Raw genomic sequence first — 18,411 nt, 5'->3', positions numbered from 1 at the left:
AGTGTGTGTGTGTGTGTGTGTGTGTGTGTGTGTGAGTGAGTGCATGATTTTCTTTATCCATTCATCTGTTGATAGGCATTTATATTAATTCCATATCTCTACAACCTACTGGTGTCCTTTCCTCTAGCTATGTGTTAGAAGGCATCTTTGAACTTCTAATATCTAGTACAGTGTACAGCATATGGGAAGCATTTTGTGAGTAGTGAATGTTTAAATCAGTTAAAGGATGATTAGGGAAACATCTGCAGGAAGAACAAATTTGAATGCGAGGAAGGCAATAATGAATTGGGGGTTTAGATGCATTAGATTTGAGGATACCAGGTGAAAATTCTCAACTAAGTTAACCCTGACACTCCTTGATTCCCAGTCCTGCCACCTGTGTCTTGAAATGATACCACTGGACTCATTGAAGGTTGGGACTGTATTCAGTTGGTTTGTGGCAGGAAAGAGATACCACGTTTAAGTGAGGAAATCAAAGAAGCTTTAATGGGCCTGTTTATAAAGATGTTAATGGAAAATAGCAGGGCTATTAAAGCATCAGAGACTAGCAATGTCATTTTCAGTCTGAAAGGGCAAACAGTGGTTACTGGATTTTGTGAGGAGAGCTGTAGCTGTGGCTGTCGGCGAAGTTGCTGAACAAAAGCAGTGGCCTTTGGTGAAGGGACACTGCCACCACAGCCATAGCCACACAGGAGGGAGCTGGAGGAGCGAGTAATTTGCCCTTTCTTTTCTACCTACCTCCTCACTCTTCCTGGTCCTTCCTGTTGCCTTAATCCCGCTGGAGAGCAGTGAACAAGGGAATCTGTTTACTGCTCTCCATAAAAGTCAGCTTTCTGGGTCACTAAATGAGCAGAAAAAGGCAGTGGGGCAAACTGAGACTATCTGAGGCTACCTAAGTCTTGGCATAGTAGCTTTGCTGCTCTTCTCCATGTTATCTTTTCATGGAATGTGTCTCTTGAGCACATGCTGTTACAGCTGCCAGAGCTCAATCTGGACCGAGCAAGGTGATTCTGTAGCTACAAGTAGGAAATTCAAAGGGCAAAGACAAAATTGTAATTGAGTGAGAAAGCTAGGCCAGGGTTAGCTAGAAAAGCAATGACAAGCATAAGTCTAAGGCGCCAGGTATTCCAGACCGTGGTCAGGGAGTTAGGATGTAGAGTTGCAGAACACCAGAGTAGTAGACAGGCCTGGTTCAAGAAAGGTGGCACAGACCGAGTGATCATGTTACTGGTGTGCTGTGCACGGGCTGCTATCACAGCAGCATGAAGGCAGGTGGGCCCCTGCTGTGTTAGCTGTGCCAAGACACACCTAGCACAACTTGGGTTGCCTTTACACTGGTTGTTTGAATATTAGCATGCTCCTTATAACTCTACCTCAGTTGAACCTACCTCTTTCGATGCTGGAACGGGCCGCCTTATGTGAGGGAAGACATTAGAAGTAGACTTCGTCAGCATTGTTGAGACAGGGAGATAGTGTTGTTATATTTTGATCCTCTGGACTGGGGAGAAATGTTCACATATTGAAATGATCACCTTGTAAGCTAAATAATGTGATTGAATGTATTAAAAAAATGTAAATAAAAAAAAAAGTAGACTTCGTCAGCGTCTGCCTTGCTACCTTAGAATGTATCTTCACACTTCTTCCCTTCCCTTCCTCTTGTCTAAGAAATAAAGTGATGTTTCTTCCGGCTATGACTTTCTGAGCTTCCCTTTGCATCTTTGATCGCCTAACCTCCCTCATCAGAAAGGACTTTGTCGCTTTTGTTGTCCTCTCTTTCTAACGTTTTCCCTGAACTTACCTCTACATATAAATGTAGAAAACAACATTTAGGTATTTTTTTTTTTTGAGAGGTTTTTGCTATAGGGTGCATGCGCTCACCAGAAAGAGAGAAACAGAGAGACAGAAAGCAAGAATCCCCCTCCCCTCGTGGGGGGTAGGGTGGGGGATGGCCACGCCGCAATCCCTTCTCCTCCATTCTCCTCTCAGGATCTTGGGCACGCACGTATATGCGCCCGGTGTGAGTTTAAGCCACCGGGTCTGGGACTCAAACCGTGGTCGACTACATGGGAGTCTAGTGACATAGCCATTATGCCAACTGCTGGTCCCCAACATTTAGCCTTAAAGTTGGAAAACAATCTTTTTGACTCCATGTTCCTACAAGTATGGTTGACCTGAAAATAATATTAAATGTATCACTTTTATTCTAGCTATTGTCCCCTCCCTCCTTGCCCTAGGGAGCAAAACCTTCGATGAAATGACCTATGGTCACTGCCTCTCATCGTTTAATCTTCTGAGCTTGGAGCTTCTTTGCTACTATTTTGCTGAAAGCGCACCCCAGGAGGTCTCCAGTGGTCAACTCGACATCCCCTCCAAAGCTTTTGTTCTGTCTTGGGCCACAGATTCTTGGAAAGATTTATAACTGTAAACAACACTGCTTTCTTGACTCTTTCCTCTCTTCACATGTCATAGTCTGTTTTGCACTGCTATGACAAAATGTCTGAGACTAGATTGCCAATTAAAAACAGAGATTAAAGGGCCAGCAGGTGATGTCGTGGCTAAGACACCAGTTCTCATCTGGCTGACTCTGCACTTCAAGTCCTGAACCTAGTGACTTGAGAAACATGCCAGGCACATGTGTGTGCATGCTCAACATCCCAAGAGAAGAATGGAGGGAAAAGAGATTGCAGTATGGCCATCCGCCATGCTCATTTTCATTCTTTCTTTCTCTCTCTGTCTTTCTCCAGCAAGTACACATACCTTAGCAAAAATAAAAGCAAACAAACAAAAACACTCCCAGAGATCCATTTCCTATAGTTCTGGAGGCTGAGAAGTCCAAGACTGAAGGCCCCATATCTGGCAAGGCTTTCAGCTGCATCATTCCATGGTGGAAGACGGAGAGCAAAAGAGGATGAGAGGTGGGGCAGAAAGGGGCCCAAATTGATCCTTACTTAGGAACCCAGTTTGGCAATAATAGCATTAATCCATTCATGAGATTAGAGCCCTCATCACCTAATCTCCTTTTAAAGGTTCACCTGTCAACACTGTTAGATCCAGGATTTATTTTCAAACACATGAACTTTAGGAGGCCACATTCCACCTTTAGTACTTAATATTCATATGCTTCTCACATGAATAATATATTTATTATATATATTTATATATATATAAATATATATTTATATTTATTTCATTCTAACAGTCCCAGAGTCTTAACTCCTTCAGCACCAACCCCCAAGCCCAAAGTCTAGAGTCTCTTGAAGACATATGGATGTGGGACCAACAGTTAGCATAATGGCTATGTCGCTGGACTCTCATGTAGTCGACCGTGGTTCAAGTCTCGCACCTGGCGGCTTGAATTCATGCCAGGCGCGTGTGCATGTGTGCCCAAGATCCCAAGAGGAGAATGGAGGAGAAGGGATTGCGGCGTGGCCATCCCCTCTGGGGGGTGATTTCTTGCTTTCTATCTCTCTGTCTCTCTCTGTCTTTCTGGCGAGCGCACGCGCCTAATAAGAAAAAAAATTCTCCAAAAAAAAATAAAGAGAGAGAGAGATGTATGATACTCAAGGCATAATTCATCTGGAGGCAAATTTCTCCTCAGATGAGAATCTGTGAAATTAACAAACTGTGAGCTTCTGAAATACAATGGTGGGACTGGCGTAGATATTCCCACTGCAAAAGGGAGCAATAGAAAGAAGAAAATGAATCCAAAGCCCAATAGAAAAAAAATAACATTTAGTCTTAAAGATGGAAAATAATTTTTTTGACTCCACGTTCCTTATTCTGGGCCCACTGGAGTGGGAGGTAGGCCCCCAAAGCTTCAGGCAACCCTGCACACATGACTTTGCTGGGCTCATCCCATGTTTTAGCTCTCTCAAGTTGGAGTCTTGTGCCTACAGCTCCCTCAGGTTAGTGATGCGCGCTGGTGGTCCTACAGCTTTGGAGTCTTGCTGTCTACCCTGCTGCCATGGCTTCACTAGGCATTGCCCTAGTAGGGACTCTGGAGTGGCTCTACCTCTGCAGCAGGCAGATCTTTTTCTGGGCCCAGCCTTTCTGAAGCATTCTTTAAAACCTAGGTAGAGACTACTATGGCCTCACAGCCCTTACATTCTGCACACCTGTAGAATTAGCACTGCGTGGATACTGCTAAAGTTTAGTGCTGTACCTTCCAGGGCACTGGGTCAAGCTGCACCTGTGCCCACTGGAGCCACAGCTGGGTGGCCAAGGAATGCTGCGCTGGAATTTGGGGAATACAGGGCAACAAATGCTGAGGTTATATGGGTACCACTCTGGAAATCCTGCCATGGGTGTGTATGTGTTTGCAGGGGCAGAGAGGGTGTCCTAGCTTGCTTTAAGATCTCTGAAATCCCCTCGAGGATATTCTCCCATTGTTTGATGAGTAAAACTTGGCTTCTTTCTATCTACAACTATTCCTTTCACAAAGGTCACTGAGCCTTCTCTAAAGTACTTGTTTGTAATGATTCATCCTGAAGTGTAATGTTTGCTCTACGTTTTTGGCTGATGTCCTTTAGCAAAGTAATGAACTTCCCATATACTTCTAGTTTGCTAAGAGACATTTTTAGAAAGTCATAAATACGTGTCATCTTTTATCAAATGTTTTTCTTAAATATCTTGAGATCACTGTATCTTCTTACCTGTGTATAGTGACAGGAATCCTGCTATTCAAGGAAACTGCTCTACATTTTTTTTTCTTCATACTGACTTGGTATAGGTTTAGTATCAAGTATATATTCTCTTCATAATGGAAGATGGAGGGGTTGTCCTTTTTTATCATTGGAATAGCTTGTAAAAGATTGAGATGAGGGAGCAGCAGTTAGTGTAATGGCTATGTCACTGGACTCCCATGTAGTCAACCATGGTTCATGTCCTGGACGTGGTGGCTTAAAACTCACGCTGGGTGCATGTGCGTGCGTGCCCAAGATCCCGAGAGGAGAACGGAGGAGAAGGGATTGCGGCGTGGCCCCCTGGGGTGGGGGGTGATTTCTTTCTACTCTTGGGATCTTGGGCACGCATGCACATGCACCTGGCGTGAGTTTAAGCCACCGGGTCCGGGACTCAAACTGTGGTCGATTACATGGGAATCCAGCAACATAGCCATTATGCTAACTGCTGGTCCCAGAGATGATATGATTTTTAAAGATTTGCTAGAACTCATCTATAAAACTGACCATAGCTAATGTGTACTTATATTTTAGCTTATTAATTTATTTACTAGCTCTAGGCCTATTTAAGGTTTCTCCTTCAATCCACCCTGATTAGTTTTATTTTTCTAGGAATTGTTCATGAGTCCAAATTTTCCAAATTTATTGAAATAAAATTGTTCTTAACTGTTTTTTCCCCCTCTTTCTCTCTGCCTTTGAATGTGTTATGATTTACTTCTTTAACAGTTCAGTACTCTTCATAGTGTCAAGGTCATAAAAGTCTAGGAGAGACTAAGGAGCTGTCCTGCATTAGAGGAGACTGAGAAAAAGTAACTAAATGCAATGGGGTGCCTGGATTAAATCTTAGACAGAAAAATAACATTAATGTCACAAGGGTGAGATTTGAATAAGGTCTTCGTTAGGTTTGATTTGGGAGTGGTGGCGAAGTCAGGGGCGGCAAAGGCGAAAATACCAGAGTCAGGTTTTGGGGTTTAATAAAACCAGCATAATTTATTCTGCGCTCTCGGGTGAGGTCCCTTGGCCTGGGTCTGGTCAGAGGCCGAAGAAACATGGCGGGAATATAATAGCCAGAGTCACATCCAGGGAGGGTGCTGCTCGTTCTTAAAGGGCCGTTGTCCAACAGGCGGTCACCAGGGGTCCTTGTCTGGCCAAGGAAGTTCACTGTTTCTGTTCAACTTTGGCCGGCACGCCAAATGCTGAAGGGCGGGAAAGTCCATTGGTGATGGCGGGCCAGATGCGGAAAACAGACAAGTTCCTGCCGGTGGGAATATTTCTGCCATGTTCCTCTTCCCTTCCCCCAGACCTTGCAGTCTTCATTTTAGTTATGGTATTGTTCTGATGTTAATTTCCTGCTTTTGAGAATTCTATTATGGTTACATTAGAGATTAAGAGAAGCTGAATAAAGGAAATACAGGAACCCTTCTATTTTTGCAACTTTTCTCTAAGTCTAAAATTAGCCTGAAACAAAGTTAAAAAAAGAGAGATCATACTGATTGCCCTCTAGAAAATAGACTAGGGGTGAGGGCAGATGGGATATAGGGAACAACAATTAAAGATTCAGGAAGGGTGTTTTTGACCAGAGTGGTAGCAATAGTGATGATGAAAATAAATTTATAAATTTACAAAATGATCATATATACATGTCTGTCTCACTTTTGATTCCCAAATGTGGCTTATTTGTACTGTATTCCTTGTTTTATTTTTTAAAGACAGAGACTTGTGCTACAGACCTCTTGTTTCAACCTCATAGCTGGAACTATAGGCTTGTGAACCCATTCCTGACTCTTGTTATTTTGTTGTTGTTTTTCCCTTAGTTTGCTATAGGGTGTGGAGAGCAGCCAGTCTGAAAACATGTGATTAAAACATGTGGCCTGTAGACACATACAAACAACGGGCTTCCATAAGCTTCTCTAGCAGGGCTATTGAGAAGCAACTACATACAAAAGCGGTATCTGCCTGTTGTCAATGGCTGTCTTCCTGTTGTTGTTGATACTTAATACACCAACACTGCCCAATATGGGGCTAAAGGAAGTCACATACATTTATCAAATTGTCCCCTCAAAAAAGATCGGAGAAATTACATGGCGCCAGTCATTTTCACATCTTCAGACAATTTACATCCAAAAACAACTGGCTTTGTATTCCAATTTCTCCTCCCTTATTCTCTTTGCATTCCCCTTCCTTCTTCCTCATTCCTTTTAAATCCCATTTGTCCCCTTCCCTCATTTTCTGTCCCTTAAAAGACTAAACCTGAGGCTGGTTGTGATCGCAACTTCTCCGTCAGAGAAGCTGGGCCCACTGGATCCTGGCTTTCCTGTACTTGTGTGTCTTTGTGTGTTTGTTATTGCGTCTATTTCTAACCCACGGCCTTCCCCACTCAGAGAAACGTGTTCATGCCAAACTAGTCCTGGTAAAAGGGCATTTGTGCTTTTTGGAGAAAGAGAGAAAGAGAGAGAAATCACTCTTATGGGGAATGGGGAGATAGTCACACCACAATCCCTTCTCCATTCTCCTCTTAAGATTTTTCAAAATCCTTAAGGAAATCTTTTAATTTTTCTTTGATATTACATTAATTTCTGGTTTTTTTTTTTTTTTTTAATTTCTTCAACAAGGATTTATTCAGCTCCTGTTATATTTCAGGTACTCCTCTAAGCATCTGAATTGCATCAGTGAACAAAATTGCCCAAACCTTTTGTCATCAAACCCACCAAATCTTAAAGACAGATGAGCCCAGTAGTGGTTTGTTATAAAATGGAAATGGTACATCTGTCATCAAAGCTGAAAAAGACCAGAGAGCACAAGCAATCTGCATGAGCAGATAATTCAGGCTGCCCATGTTGCCCACAGTTGTACCAGTGCCCCTGCCTCCGCTTATGTATATGGCCGTATGAAGGAAGAGGCAGTATATCAAGCTTAGATTACAGGGGAGTTGTCTTGGTACGTTGTGCAATGTTGTAGTGTAACAATGTATTATATGGGACCAGCAGTTAGTATCATGACTATGTCGCTGGACTCTCACATAGTTGACCGGGGTTCGAGGCCCATACTCATGCCGGACGTGTGTGCATGCATGCCCAAGATCCCGAGAGGAGAACGGAAGAGAAGGGATTGCAGCTTGGCCATCCCCCCTGGGGAGTGATTTCTCGCTTTCTGTCTGTCTCTCTCTGTCTTTCTGGCAAGCGCACACACCCTATAGCAAAAATATCTAAAAAAAACCTCACCAAAACCCAAAAAACCCAACAACAATGTATTATAGCTATAGGAGTGGCCTTGAAATACAGTGGGGAGCAAAAATCTTCCCAGTGGATGGATCTGTGAGAGGTGTACTTGGTCATCTATTACAGCTTGTGTTGAAGTGGGCCTGCGGTCAGGATGCACATGATTCCTGGACGTGGCTGTCTGGATTCCCTTGTCCTCCCTGGCCATGTTGTAACTGAACAAACACATGCAACAGCCCCCAGCCACAGGAGGATGTGATGACCAAGAGCCTCAGAAATTAAGTTTGCAATATACCACCAGTGGCTTAGTCTGTTCAGGCTGTTATAACAAAATACCAAAGTATATATATAACAACATAACAAAATAATAAATCGGGTGGCTTATGAACAACAGAAGTATTTCTCATAGTTCTAGAGTACAGGACGTCCGAGATCAAGGCGCTAGCATTACCAGTGTCTGGTGAGAGTCGTTTCCTGGATCATTGATTTTTAAAAAGTGTATAGAAAATGGAATTAAAGTATGAATTTGCCTGATGCAACAAGTTTTGAAATCCATGGACAGTTTTATCATAATTTCCCATGAAGTTTCAAAGGACCCAGGTACCTTACTGTATCCTCACACGGTGGAAAGGCCAGCTCCCTGGGGTCTCTTTTTGTAAGGGCACTAATTCCATTCATGAAGGCTCTACCTTCAAGACCTAATTATTTCCCAAAGAGCTTCCTCTTGATACTGTCACCTTGGGGGTTAGGATTTCAATGTATGAAATCTGGGGAGACACAAACCATATGGAGAAGTAGATTTATGTGGCATAAGAGTCAAATTTGTGGCAGCCATGGAAATGACCTGTTCATATCTGTCATGGGAAGTGTGGTTGACTGATAGCCGCTCCAGACCCACAGCATGTTCACACAGAGAACTCAGTTCCCCTGGGCTGTTCTAGCCCATGACACCACTGCTGTGTACCAGTGCAGACCCATTCTTGCGAGTCATGGAATAATTCTGATGGAGAAGTTGGCTCAAGGACCCTCCTGCAGCTGGGCTAGACTTTCTTGAAACTGTCCTGCAGTTTGAGACTCTGCCTACCCAAGCTTTCTCTCTTCCTCCTCTCTTGTCATAGATATCATAATGATCTGAAGGCTCTCTCTGCCCACTTGTGCTTTCTTTATGCTTCATGGCATCCAGATCTTTCTTGCACATCTAATACCATCTTGGCTTCTGTTTTTTAAACTGTTTCTTATCATTTGGTATCTAAAGCCATAAGACCGGCTGAGATCATCAATGTGGGTGTAGATAGAAATTATTAGTTCGTTGGAAAAGTCATGACACATTTTTCTGTTTTCCTATGCAAAAATGCATCATGACTTCCGATGGCTCAGTAGAAGAGAACTGAGCTCTGGAGTGCTCAGGATCCACAGTAAAAGAATAGAAAAAGAACTAACAAGAGGGAGCTGGCAGGTGGTGTGGTGGTTAAAGGTGCTGGATTTCCACATGGCTGACTATGATTTGAGTCTAAGACCCGGCGGCTTGCTTTCTCAGTTTCCGTTTCTCCTCCTCTCTGTCTCTGCCTGGTCAAATTTTAAAAATAACAACAACAAATGGAATTAGATAAATAAATAATTCTTTTTTTTGTTTTTTGAGAGGTTTTTGCTATAGGGTGCGTGTGCTCGCCAGACAGAGAGAGACAGTGAGACAGAAAGCGAGAAATCACCCCCCAGGGGGGATGGCCATGCCGCAATCCCTTCTCCTCCGTTCTCCTCTCGGGATCTTGGGCATGCATGCACACGCACCCGGCGTGAATTTAAGCCACCAGGTCCGGGACACGAACTATGGTTGACTATGTGGGAGTCCAGTGACATAGCCATTACACTAACTGCTGGTCCCTAAATAAATAATTCTTAAAAAAAAAAAGAACTAACAAGAGAATCTGAGAAGGAGTGGCCAGTGAAGTAGGAAGAAAGCCAAGAGAATATGGTATTTCAAAGCCAAGTAAGATAAGTATACTCAATGAAAGGAATGATCAACTATGCCAGAAGTGCTAGAGATTATAGAAGCTGAGGGCCATGGGTTTAACAAGGAGAAGCTCACTGGTGACCTTCATAAGAGAAGAAAATTGGAGATTTTGAGGACTTTCATTGCAAACAGGAACTGAGAAATGGAGTAATAACTGGCAAGTCAAAAAAAAAAAAGATAGTTAAAATGTGAAAGATAACAGCATATTAGTATGCTGCCAGGAATGATCCAGTAAGAAGAAATTAATGATGTACATGTGGGAGGAAAGCATTGCTGGAATGATGTCCTTGAATAGGAGAAGAGGAATGAGAATTGCAAAGGGAAACTCTTCAAGGAGCCTCAGCTCCAACTCCTTTCTTCTCCCAGGCTCAACCTCACTGAGGTTTGTTAAATTGTCCAATTTCAGACCGTGAATTAGGATGGTATCTCCCACTCTTCAGAGCGTTACCTAGGTTCAGGCACTTACTATACCAATTTCCAGTTCTGCGTTTGGTATCTAGGAATTCCTCTTCTTTTTTTTTTTTTTTTAATTTAAACTATAGCTTTAAACTAGTTTTTAAAAACTTTTACTCATTTCATGTTTTTGTACCTGGAATTTTTCTGGCTATCTCAGTCTACAGTCTAGGATGAGAATCTCCTAGAGTGATTTTTCTCAGAAGCAAATCCAATTAAGTCATTTCCCTACTTAAATTTCTTCAGTGCTTTATGGTTACTATGAGAAAGAAAAAAAATCCAGGCATCTTAAAATGACGTGTAGAACCATCTTTCCTCTCTGGACTCCTAGCTCCCCTCTCTCCAGTCTCAGAGAACACCAGTTACTCCTGTGGTCCCCATCTCCCCAGGGCGCCCTGGCCTTCGTGTGCATTGCTGCCTAGAACCTTTCTGGGGCTCTCTGTCCTCACGTCTGGTTTAGATACTGAGATACTCCCAGAGCCTGTTCTTAGCTCTGGTCAGGCGCTCACACTGTGTTGTCACTGTTTATTGCTACTTCTTGGTTTCCTCTGTAAAGTCAATCTCTAGACAATTTCCATGTATAAAGGGATTTTAAAAAGTGCATAGAAAATGGAATTAAAGTATGATGCAAAAAAGTTTTGAAATCCGTGGACAGTTTTATTATAACATGCGTTTTCCAATAAGCTTTCAAAAGACTCCTGTACGAATTTGCATTTATATTTGTGTTGGATGCAATAAGATTCCTGATATGAATTACACAAATTCTCGAGTGGATTTAAATCACTGGAGAGGAAACAATTTTAATTTATTTCTATAAATGTATATTTTATTGATTGCTACATCCCTTAAGCATCATTGGCACAACTCAGAGAAATATAGACCCTTATTGTTTTAAATCTTGAAAGAGACTACTTAATCCATCTCCTTATTTTGTAGATAAGGAAATGTAACTTTGTGTTCATTAATGTATCTATCAGCAGTGTATAAGAATGCCTATTTCTTTTCTTTTTTTAAAGAGATTTTTTGCTATAGGATGCTTGCGCTCTCCAAAGAGATAGAGAGAGACAGACAAAAAGTGAAAAATCACCCTCCAGGAGGGATGTCCATGCCGCAATCCCTTGTTCTCCATTCTCCTCCTGGGATCCTGGGCATGCAAGCACATGCGCCCGGTGTGAATTTTAAGCTGCCGAGACCGGACTTGAACCATGGTCAATTAGGTGGGAGTCCAGTGACATAACCATTACTTCATCCATGGGTCCCCAAATGCCTATTTCTACACACACATTCTCACCAGCCCTGAGTGTTTTCTAATACTAGTAAATTAATAGGGTCATATTTTAATATATAGCAATTTATCTTGCATTCTTTGTGAAATATCAGTTCATATCCTTTCTCGATTTTTGATTGGGATGTTGATATATTTTCATATTTATTTGTAAGTACAATTTATCACTAAGGATATTAACCATTTGTTTCTCATATACTTTTATTTTTTTCTTTTTTTGGAGAGGTTTTTGCTATAGGGCGTATGCGCTTGCCAGAAAGACAGAGAGAGACAGAGAGACAGAAAGCGAGAAATCACCCCCCGGGCAGATGGCCACGCCACAATCCCTTCTCCTCCATTCTCCTCTTGGGATCTTGGGCTCACATGCACATGTGCCCAGCGTGAGTTTAAGCCGCTGGGTATGGGACTCGAACCACAGTCGACTACATGGGAGTCTAGCGACATAGCCATTACGCTAACTGCTGGTCCCGATTTGTTTCTCATATACTTCGTAAGTCCTTGCCTAAATTTATTTAACTTTCTTTCTTTTTTAGTTGCCAGAGAGCATGTGTACTTGCCAGAGAGAGACAGAGAGACACAGAGTGGGGAAGCACCCCTGCCTCTGCCCTGTGGAATGTGGTCATGCCACAATACCTTTTCCTCCATCTCCCCATTCTGTTGGGATTTGGGGCATGCATGTACATGTGCCTGGTGTGTTTTTCAAGTCACTGGGATCCAAACCATGGCCAGCCATGTGGGATCCAGCTCCCATAACCACTAGGCTATGGAACCATTCCATCTAACTTTCTCATAGTGTCTTTTCTTCCATAGAAGTACTCAAAATAGGTCAGTTTTCCTTTATGGTTTCTGACTTTGGTGTCATTCTAAGAATTTCCTTCTTTAAGATTATAAAACCATTCCATATTTAATACAGTAATTAAAGTTTTTTGTTTTGTTGTTTTTTCATCTTAGATTTTAGTCCAGATAAAATTATTTTAATGCGAGGGAGTAATCTAACTTGACCTTTTATCATATTTCAAGCTAATTGTTCCAATACCCTCTCTGTAATTAATTTAAGTGTTGCTTACACAATGTGAGGCTCTAGTATATTTTAATAAAGAGGATAGGTTTTGAAGTCAGAAAGGTCTGGGTTTAATGCCAAATCTGCCTCTATCCTGCCACCGTGATGATTCATGGAGGCGATTTAAGTCAGTCACTGACATTGAGCGGGCATTGACTAGTGTCATTATGATGGGAGTCCTTACAATCTATCAGTAGTAATAGTATAATGAGTCTGTTCCTATCTTCTATTCAGTTGATTTGTTCATCTGTCCCTGTACCAAGACTGTACTGCTTTAATTTCTTGTAGTTTCACAGAATATTTTAATATCTAATAGGCAAAATCTCCTGCGTGAACGTTAACATTTTGTAAATGATTTTTAATGTCTTTTTAATACATATATAACAACAATTTTCCTGACCTTCTTTCCCAAGTCCTTAGTTCTTATAAAAACATTTAAATGTGATAAGCCATGGCAGCCCTTTGAGACCCTATTGCTCCATGCTGGGGCAGCCCGGTGCCTCCCGCTCTCCCTGCACCTTCTCTTGGGCTGCTGGGGCAGGCCACTGGCTGCTCCTAGTCTGCCCACCTAGTGACCTGCTGGGGGATATTGAGCCAAGCCAGGCTGTATGCCATTGCTGCTGAGAAAAAGAATAATCTTCCAGAGGACCCAACCACTGTGTCTAGAAGGAATGCCAGTCAATTTGATTGGGCTCTAGTGAGACTAGAAAATTCTCTCCGAAGAACTGACCATATTCCAAAGATGCTTCTACACAAAGTCTTTGATAATACATGCCACTCAGGTAACTCTGGTGGTAATCAAGCCTTGCTTTTGCTGTGTAGCTGTGGTTATCTTTTGCCTGAACTAAAGCTTGAAGAGAGAACAGAATTTGCTCATATGATATGGGACAGACTTCAGAAATTGGGTACTGTTTATGATGAGAGTCATTATACTGCTTTACTTAAAGTCTATCTTCAAAATGATCATAAATTTTCATTAACTGATATCTTGGCAAAAATGGAAGAAGCAAACATTCAACCAAATTGAGTGACATCCCAGAGACTGCCGCTTACTGTAATGTAGGAGATAGCGAAGGTGCCAGCAAGATTCTTGGATTTATCAAAACTAAGGATCTTCCAGTCACAGAAGCAGTATTCAGTGCCCTTGTTACAGGACAGGCAAGAGCATGCAGAAAATATCCTCAAAGATATGAAAGAATGCAGAAAATATCCTCAAAGTGATGAAAAAGGCCGAGACTGAGCCCGGTTATTGAATACATATGCTGACAAGGATGACTTTGATCATGTTTTCTCTCTCTTTGTTTTTGCTATAGGGTGCATGCGCTCGCCAGAAAGACAGAGAGAGACAGAGAGACAGAAGGTGAGAAATCACCCCCCCAGGGGGGATGGCCACAGCGCAATCCCTTCTCCTCCATTCTCCTCTCAGGCCCTTAGGCACCATGCACACGCATCCAGTGTAAGTTTAAGACACCGGGTCTGGGACTTGAACTGTGGTAGACCACATGAGTCCAGCAACATAGCCATTATGCCATTATGCTGGTCCTGACATTGATCATGTTAGACAGACTCTGGAGAAGGTGGAAAAGTCTGATCTTTATGTTATGGACCATGATTTGTTGCAAATTGTATTTAGCTTTAGTAAATCTGGGTATCCTCAGTATGTCTCAGACATTTTGTAAAAGATTATATATGAAAGAATATATATTCCAGATATAATGAATCTTATTTTGCTTTTTGCCACTAAAAAATTGGAAGCTACAGCATTGCAAATTTTATTAGCATGTCCAGTATCAAGGGAAGGCAATCTGAATGACTTTGGCAGTTTCTTTTTACAACACTGTGTGACTATGAATGCGCCTGCAGAGAAGCTGACAGGAAGCCCGGATGCACACGTCTCCTCTGCAGCTAACACTGCATTGTGCTTTAGAAGCTCCCCCCCCCAAAAAAAAAAAAAGATTTGGCAAAAGCTCTAATGAAAGAAGAAGGTTTTCCTGTCAAAACTCAATATTTCTGGCCATTGCTAAGTGGACATCGGAAGGAGAAAAATGTTCAAGGTATAACTGAAGTCCTCGAAGGGATGCATGAAATTGGAGTAGACTCTCATCAGGACACATATGTGAATGATGTGTTTCCATCCTTTGATAGTGTGAAGTCAGTAAGGCCTATTTTGCAGGAAAATGGATGTCCACCTGAAAGTAATACATCTGCTTATGCTGAATTGAGAAGTGAAGCAATAAATGGGAATTTAGACTATATTTTGTTATTTTTGTAGTCAAATACATTGCCCTTCTCATTTAATACTCTGAGACGCAGTTTAATTCCCAGCTTGAGGAGGTCTATGGATATAAATCTTTGGAGCAAGATAACAGAATTATTGGACAAGGATGGACATTATCACCAAGAGCCTCCAGAACCAAAGGAAGCTGTTGGCTATTTTCTTTATAACTTGATTGACAGCGTGAGTGACTCAGAGGTACAGGCCAAGGAGGAGTGTTTGAGACAGTATTTCCATCAGCTGAAGGAGATGAATGTAAAAATTTCTGAGAGTATCTACAGAGGCATTCGTAATTTGCTGGATAGCTACCATGTTCCCGAATTGATGAAGGATGTTAATATGTTGGTTGAAAGAGCGAAGATGGATTCTTGAAAAACTGTGCAGTTTACATCATCTGATTTGGAGTCACAACTTGAAAAGCTAAAAGCTGAAAATCAACCTATAGATATCCTAAAGCAACTCATATTAGTGTTGTGTTCTGAAGAGAATATGCAAGAGCCCTTGAATTGAAAGCAAAATATGAATCAAACATGGTTCTTGGTAGCTATGCAACTTTAATAAATTTCTACCATCGACATGAAAATGCAGAAGATGCATTGAACTTGAAACAAGAATTTAACCGACTGGATTCATCTGCTGTCCTTGACACCAAGTATATAAGCCTTGTGAAAATGTTGGGAAAGGACAACAAGCTCCGAGGTGCTATTAATATTCTAAAGGAGATGAAAGAAGGATGTTCTTATCAAAGATGCAGCGGTCGGTCGTGTCCTTTTTCCACATCCTAAGTGGAGCAGCTTTAAAAGTTGAAACTGAAACAGTAACACAGTTGCATGAAGCTAACCTTGACTCTAGGGTGAGCAAAGTCATCCACAAACCTAAGTTCCCCATTGGTCATTCTATACCTGGGAAAGGGTGACTTATCTACTGCTCTTTAAATCACCATTGACCGCTTTGAAAAGTATAAAATATTACCAAGGATTCATGATGTCTTGTGTAAACTGATAGAGAAAGGTGAGACTGATCTCATTCAAAAAGCAATGGACTTTGTGAGCCAAGACCAAGGTGAAGAGAGGATGCTTTACGATCTCTTCTTTGCCTTCCTACAAACAGGAAATTGTAAAGAGACCAAGATTATTGAGACTCCCGACATCAGAGCTCAACCTACCAGACTTCAGTGGTTTTGCGATGGATGTATCACAAGTAATCAGGTTGAAACTCTGGAAAAATTAGTAGAGCTGACTCAGAAGCTACTTGAATGTGATAGAGACCAGATGTACTAAAACTATACAAAATAAACGGCAACTGGCAGAAAGCTGATGCTGCCTGAAGTAAAATGCAAGAAGAAAACATGATTCCTCATGAGAAGACATAAAGATTATTAGTAGAAATGCTTTATTTTTTTGGGGGGGGGAGGTTTTTGCTATAGGGTGCTTGCCTTCGCCAGAAAGATAGAGAGAGATAGAGAGACAGAAAACAAAAAATCACCCCCCGGGGGGATGGCCACACCGCAGTTCCTTCTCCTCCATTCTCCTCTCGGGATCTTAGGTGTGCATGCACACATGCTTGGTGAGAGTTTAAGCCACTGGATCCAGGACTCGAACCACAGCCTACCACATGGGAGTCCAGCGACATAGCCATTATCCCAACTGCTGGTCTCATTAGTGGAAATTCTTAGAAACAGTAATCAGGAAGTTCCATTTGATGTACCTGAGTTGTGGTATGAAGATGAAAAAACATTTTCTGAATTCTCCATCACCCTCACCTGTAGAAACTAACTTCCAGTAAGATCTATTGAATGCCAATTGAAGAAGAGCAAAGGTGCATATAACATTTTCCTAAAAGCACAAAAGCAAAACAGTGTAATTAACACTGCAGCTTACATCAGCCTTATAGTGTTACTTCTGTCAAAGGGGTGTTTCACAGAAGCAATGCATGTGAAAGATGCCTCTGAGACCCACAGCAAAGGCTTCACAATGAGCGAATGATGCTGCCAACATCCTCCTCATCGTAATGCAAGTTAGGCAGGATTATTTGAAAGAGGCACAAATCACACTGAAAACAGCCTTGGATCTGGAGCAGATCCCTTCTAGGATAGCAGGCATTTGCCTCCAAGAAGCAATTCAGAAGACGGTAAATGGACTTGAGGACTCAACTGGCCTTTCAACTACGGCTTTCATCAATAACATTGCTTTGGCACAGATTCAGAACAATGACGTAGATGTCGCAGTAGAAAACACTGAAAATATGCTTACTTCAGGGACTCAAACCATGGGACTCCCATTCTTTGGCTTGGCATACTTATTTAGAAAAATGATAGAGGAGCAGCTGAAACTAGCAGTGGAAAAGTTGAGCGTCATGGCAGAAAGACCGGCAATCAGTTTGCAGTTTATAAACTTGTCACTGATTTCTTCAGTTGTGGATTCAGGCAAGACAGATGATGCCTATGCCCTCTTACAGAGATGTGATGCGATTGCTGAACAAACCCCAGTTTTGTTGGTGTTCTGTGGTAGGGGTTCTTAGAAGCTAGAAAGGCAGCAACTCTGAAAATCCTTATTAGAATTGATTCCTGAATTAACTGAAAAGGAAGACACGTACATTTTCATCATGAAGAGCTGTGTCTTGGACAGAGATGTTCATCTGCTAAAGTGCTATGTGAAAATGTGTGAAAAAGATGAAGCATTATGCAGTTTTGCTGAAGAACTGAGCCCCCTGATAGCTTTGAATTTTATACAAAGCAGTTAAAGAAAGCAAGGGAAAATGCTTTGTGAAACAAGCAGGCAGTACTTTGTTGTTGTTGTTGTTGTTGTTGTTTGTTTTTGAGAGGTTTTTGCTACAGGGCGCGTGCACTCACCAGAGAGACAGAGACAGAGAGACAAAAAGCGAAAAATCACCCCCTGAGGGGATGACCACGCTGCAATTCCCTCACACATGCTCCCGGTGTGAGTTTAAGCCACTGGGTCTGGGACTTGAACCACGGTCGGCTACATGGGAGTCCAGCAACATTGCCATTACGCTGTTTTGTATGTCTATGTGATTCTGTGGCTAAGTGTTATTTTGTAAATTAATTGAGAGGAAAAATAAATAAGTGAGAAATGAATTTGTATATGTACTTTTGTTTTTAATACGTGATATGTTAACAGCTGACAGTGACTGTGTGCCCTTAGTCAGTGGGCTATTTCGGTGTTTGTCCACAACATAGATCTATACACCAGGGTCCTCATGTACGAAGTCATCCTTTTCCAGGGTTCTCCCACTTCAGTTTGCCTGCTCTATTTTATTATTTCATTAAAAATGCTATCCCTTTATTTCAGACTTGCTTGTTAGAGTTGTTTATTTGAACTGTTTTGGAACAATAAAAAAAATGATAATAAACTTGATAATCTGAAAAAAAATTTTAAAAATTTAAATGCATCTTAGTATCTTAGAATTT

General features: G+C 41.7%; 1 pseudogene; it reads left to right on the top strand.

Moving 5' to 3' along the window:
- The first annotated feature begins 5,901 nt into the window (after positions 1–5,901).
- LOC102479657 (leucine-rich PPR motif-containing protein, mitochondrial-like) lies at positions 5,902–17,780 on the top strand (annotated as a pseudogene).
- Positions 17,781–18,411: the final 631 nt, after the last annotated feature.

Source organism: Tupaia chinensis, unplaced genomic scaffold, assembly GCF_000334495.1.
Source record: "Tupaia chinensis unplaced genomic scaffold, TupChi_1.0 Scaffold000688_1, whole genome shotgun sequence".
Classification (NCBI taxonomy): domain Eukaryota; kingdom Metazoa; phylum Chordata; class Mammalia; order Scandentia; family Tupaiidae; genus Tupaia; species Tupaia belangeri.
Note: the sequence above shows the minus strand (reverse complement) of the source record. Positions and strands in the feature narration are given on the sequence as shown.